The following is a 6,000-nucleotide window of genomic DNA, read 5'->3' as shown; positions in this document are numbered from 1 at the left end:
GGAACATAGGAACATACTGACAAGAAAATTTTCTAAAAAATATGAAGAGAAAAAAAGTTCAAAAGTGAAATTAGAAAAAAAAATATTTTTTAAGATAGAGAAGATGAGAAAAAGATGAGTTTTTCCAGTGCTGATGGGAAGCAGTGTGGCTGCCAATGTCACAGGCGTTCAGGTGCCACACGCCCCAGATAGGATTGTCTTTCCAGGCACCCGTTGTTCATGCTCTGAACCAGCTTCAAAGCAGAGCTCTGCTCTTCCCTCTGCTCCCGGTGGAGAAGGTGCCAGCCCGAGGCAGGAGTGAACCATGTAAAGTGTGAGAAGGGTTTCTGTGGCATAGCACTCAGCATTTTGCTCCCCACATTCCCCATCAATTGTCTGTTTCCCAGTTTCTCTGCTTGGCTACCAGCTCCAGAGCTTTCCTCTCTTCAATCACTCTCCCCGCCTCCAGGAAATCATGGCTGCCCTTTTCTTTGCAAAGTTAAACAGTTTAGCAGGTCTCAGTTTCCTTAAGCCCAGCCACCAGTGGCCCAGGCTTACAGAAGACTCGGTAGAGCACATCACCAAAGCCGGCCACTTGCAGAGGGATGTAACTCTAAGGGTCCTGGGAGAACAGATGGAGCGCTCCACTGGTGTAAGTCGAGAAGAATTTAACTGAGGGACCGTTTACAAAGGCATAGGGAGGGTTTCAGGGAAATCTTTTAATTATACACTTAAAATGCGTGAATTGTTTATGTAAATTATATCTCAATAAAGTTGTTAAAAAGAAATCTTCCATTGTACATAAGGTAAACATCATACCATTTTACCATTTATAGGATATTTTTTAACAGCATGTTACACATACCACAGCCTGCAAAGTGAAAACAAAACAAAACACAAGGTCTAGGACAGCATGTATGCGCTTGTATGTTCATAGAAATTTTTCTGCAAGGTAACATAAGAAATTGGTAATAGAGATTTTCTCTGGGGAGTGGGAATGGTGTGGAGACTTCCCCTGTAAACCCTTTTGTATCTTTAGAATTTAGTGTCATATGTAAACTTTCAAAAGCATGAGTTATTAAACATTAACATTTTTAAGTATCAGTACACCACAAACCAAAATATACACTTAATATCAGAGATGACCTTTCAGAAAATAAAAATTGTGGAATTTTTTCCCTGTGGACAAGACTGTCAATAAGTGATCCTTTCAGGTCTGATATTTGGCCCTTTGCGCTAAGAACAATTTATTCACCTCCACTCGTGAGCTGTTTTTCACAGGGGGCTAAGTTTTAATTACATGGTTAAGTTCAAGATCAGAGATTCACGTCTTTCTGGTCTGTCCTGCCTACTTTATCTGCGCAAAGCGGGAAATAATCTTCCATGCAAAGTGTTCCAGGGAAAGCTACTACATAAACATTAAATCATTGAGATAATAAATGAGATTGGGAGATGGGATGGGGAGGCCTGATTTATATATCTGCACTAGTACTTGCAGGACTATAGTTAAAAGGGAAAATAATACATTACACTATTCTTTTTAACAACGTTGGCTGCTGTGGAGGACACTTATATAACTATTGATCTCTCTTTACTCCCTCTTTGTTGTTGTTCTAAGGGTGTCATGCAAATTGAGAATAAGGTGTTTTTCTAAGTGCAGTAAGATGTCATCATAAAAGAGAGTTGTATAATGAAGCAGTTGGTTTTTTTAGGAAAAAAAAAACCCCAAAACCAAAAGAGATTTAACTGATCATTCTTAGAATACTTTAAAGACCCAAAACACATCAGTCATTAATTCTGTCCCATCCTTTCTGCTGGGCTGTGTGGTCCTGGCTGCTGTAAACTCTGCACAGAATGTGTTTTTTGCAGCCAGACCCCTCCACTGAAATAATATTCTATAATTGCTCAGTCCTTATGGCCTGAGAAAGCTCACCAGCATCACATTTGGGAAACTGTCTCACCATATCCAGCTACTCACAGTATCTGGCCAGTCAGCCAAGCAACAACCAAAAAGCGTCTGGGTCTTTGCACAGAGTCACTGCGGTGCACTATAGAGATCTTTGGGGCTGGCTTGGGAGTGGGGTAGGAGAAGAGGATTATTATTTTCTGAAAAATGTGTTTCTTTAAATCCAGTGCTTTTAAAAGTGAGCTTTTTATTTAAATGAGTTGTAGCCAAAAGAAAGAAAGTACAGAGAAGCATTCATTAATGACAAAGCCTCCTGCTGGTCCCAAGCTAGTCTATTTCTAAAGCAGGAGGCAGAAGAATTGATTCAGACTCGATATGCCCCAGTTACATTTACTAGGACATTATTAATTTGCTTAATGATGTGCTGTCACACAATTCTTACATGCAGTCGCCAGAAAGTGAAGATGCTACAACTTCTAGTCTGCAACTGTGATTTCTACTTCATTTCGGGGGAAGCATGGAAAAAATAGAATAGGTAAGGACATTTAATCAAGTCGGAGCCTCACAATTCCTATTTAAAGCAGCTTTCAACCTCTTTGAATTTACGTTAAAATTAAATGTTTCTCTGAATGAACTGATGTATCTTAATACATAAGTGTATGTGTGTGAACTTAATCATCTCCTTTCCTATAAAACAAAACATATTGGTAGCTCACATTACCTACTGAGGTAACCTGGCAAAATTGTTTACTGTCCTCCCCAAGTTTTTTCTCCTAATACTTTTTGCTCTAAGTACATTTGATCATGGATGTCTACTCCTCATCCCAACAATGGATAACTGTTAGCAGCACCAACGAAGAGGAATGGGGGAAGGAGAGTGCCAGCTAGTCAAAGGTGTAAGTAGACGCACAGCCATGCTTTTCTCGCTCTCAATCTCCAAACCCAAAGTCACATGGCAGATACAGGTGGGAGCTGAGATTCCAACCAGCTGTCTCACACTTGACCCAGCATTTGACCACTGTGCTCTAATGATCAGGTGTGACTCCTCGACACCCTTACTCACTCTGGATATTATTATTTTGCCGAAATTTTGCCAAGCTGTGGTGTGAGATGGCAAAAGAACGGTGCATGATGAGTTTTAAAAGCATTTTCTCTATATCCAACTTCCAGGGGAGACACACTGACTGGTAACTGGTGACTAGGAAAGCTCTATGTCCCCCAAAGGTGCCAAGGATGATAAAGGCTCACGTTGCCTTCTACTGGGGACAGAGGTATAAGGAACAAACTAGCAAAATATTGAGGGACAGAAGTCCTTGTCAAAAGGTTAAACCAGGAAATAATTTCCCAGTTCCAGTGCCCTCATTGGAAAAGGATCACTTAAAAAATTTTTTTTTGCCATATTTCGTGAACATATTTTGTGCTTTGTATATTCTAAATAAGACCTCAAAATCATAACACATTGCAGTTTGGAGAAAGCCTTCTTATACTCTTTGAATTTAAGAAGACAAAGAGAAAAACAGTTATATGAATAACATGTGGTAAAATTCTGAATACAAAATGAGTATTTACTCATTAATGGATTAATGGAACTAATATTTATTCCACAGCTATACACAAACTAACAAAAGGTATTCAGAAAGGGCATCTGAATTTGTGTGGTCAATAGAATGTTATTAGTTGTGAAAGTTAATCTTCTAATAAAAGTTAGTATGCGTTCAGTGAAAGAGAGAAAGAGAGAGAGGCATGGTCACTATAATCAATATAAAAGGAATTGAGTTTAGTGTTTGCAAAGCCAGCATGAAGTGAGGGAGGGAGCCTTGTCGGTCCGCTAGGGGAAGAGCCCAGACAGGGGACAGCACAGCTGTGCACAGGGCCAGGGGCGGAGCCTGTTTGATGGCTTCAAGGGACAGTCAAGAGAGCTGTGTGGCTGGGGCAGAATGAGTTAGCAAGAGGGCAGGATGTTTAGAGGGGAGCTAGAGAGGCCGCCAGGATCATGTGTCACCTGGAAGACTGAGATGAGGATTTTGGAGCGAGCCTACCTCCCAGGAATCCTGCAAGAGTGAAGTGAGGTACCCAGCAGAAGGGTAAGCTCTGTCCCACCCTGCTCTCCTTGCTGTCCCCACTCTCAGACAGCACATTAAGAAATTTCTTGACTGACTCCTCCAACTGAGAAGTTCTTTTCTACTTAAGTAGTCATCTGATAAGGGATCTGACATTTTTCCATTGCTGAAGGGATGGCATTTAAGGGGTTGTATCAGATAAACTCCATCAAAGTAACTTTTCATAAGGAGAATACCTGCTAGACCAGGATGCCGCAGAACAAGGTTATACCTGCAAAACCTGCAGAACAAGGATACCTACTTGGGTTGGAAATAAACCTCTTGTCCTATAGTCTCTCCTCCCCAGTTAGTCATCTCTGAAGACTCTCCTGGACACTGGAGAGGGGCATGGCCAGATTCTAGAAAACTCTCATGTCTTTCATTTCCAAAGTGGCCCTATGACTGATCGAAGTCAATGGACCTCGAATGTACTCTTTGTTTGAAAAACATTTTATTGACTGAAAGGAACATAAAATGATGCTATGTATGAATATATTGCCCGCAGATGAATTCTCATTCTATCCCTAGGACTGTCTATCAAACATCATAAATATTTGCAAATTTCTAATTAATCTGCATCAATTTTATCATTCCCTCATTTGTGTTCAAAATATATATTTTGGAATGATGTTTCAGCTAGTCACTGCTTTCTAGAAGTTCCTATGATCTGTTCGGGAAAATAGGCATGTAACAGTGGTTATTATGAGGCATTCTAGTGCTGCACTCCAGAAACTCTGACCCTGGGAACTCAGGAAAACTTGCTCTCTGTACCCCACCACCCCTAAGACTGTTCATTTGGTTGACACCTCAAGGAGGAAACTGCTATATGTACTGGCTCAAAAATGTCTGCTAACCAGACTGTTTGGGGTGTCATTAATGACCTTGGCTGAGCTTTTCTGAATTCCAAATTAAAACCATTCTTCTAAAAAAAAAAAATGTAAGACCAGAAGAAAAAAAAATACACACATACATTCTTCTAACCATTTGTCCCTCTGATATGTCTGAGATGGTAATGTCTGGAAGGCAGCAATAAGTGACAAAAACAAATGCGAAAACTCAGCAGGGAAGCGTCCATGGCGGGCTTTTGAGAAACTCAGAACTAGACCTTCAGTTGTCTTGCATCTGTTTGGAGGGTGTGGAAGTGTGTAGTGCAATCCCCACTAGAAAGAGGAAATCATCTGTGGAGCCGTTAGGGAACATTTGCTACCAATTATGCTTTCGCCCTGAAGCCAAGCCCTGAATTCGACTCAGCAAAATGAAATCGTGAACTCTTCCACCAAGTTTGCTTTCATCTCAGGATGAGATTCAATGTAACATGTGGTATTTAGAGTGTAGCCTTTGACACGCCCGCAAGGAAAAGCAGCTCCGTTTTGTTAGTTTCCTTGTGCTTCCATCTTGTTCGGGGTGTCAATAACACCACAGCCCGGGGCCGGCAGCTGGTCACCCGGGGAGCGCAGCCAGAAGTAAGAGCCCCGCCAAGCCATGAACTTCAGTTCAAATGCTCATCTCTGACACAGACAATGCCATCCCTTGTGGTGGGAAACAAAACAGGAGCAGGGCTTTGTATGGCACTTATAATGACAATATGCCCTAAGATTCACTTTCTTATTAATGCAGGGTTTGTGTGACTGTGGCATGAAAGACAACTGTGTACTCACTGAAAACAGGGTCACAGTCATTGTGTGGTGTCCTGGAAAAATACAAGATCCTTCCAAAACCCAAAACCCTTTTTTAATTTAAGGCTCATTAAAGGGTGTGAACATAATCCTCAGATTAGAACACCCTCTTTAGAAAATTTTCCTTGTTTATTCTAATGGTGTGGGCCTCTTTGACCCCCTGAGCACTTGACCTTGATCACACCCTCTTCCCCCTTATTGAAACTCCTACTTTCCTTGATTTTCTTGGCTGCTTTTTTAATGGAGTCCCTTTCTCCACTGATACCCTAAATGGAATTTATAAAATGTTTGTCTTCAAGGCCTCTTTTTCCTCAGCACCCTTTCTCCTATAGAGCTAATT

Source organism: Vicugna pacos, chromosome 30 (genome assembly GCF_048564905.1).
Source record: "Vicugna pacos chromosome 30, VicPac4, whole genome shotgun sequence".
Lineage (NCBI taxonomy): Eukaryota > Metazoa > Chordata > Mammalia > Artiodactyla > Camelidae > Vicugna > Vicugna pacos.
This window is presented reverse-complemented; position numbering follows the sequence as displayed.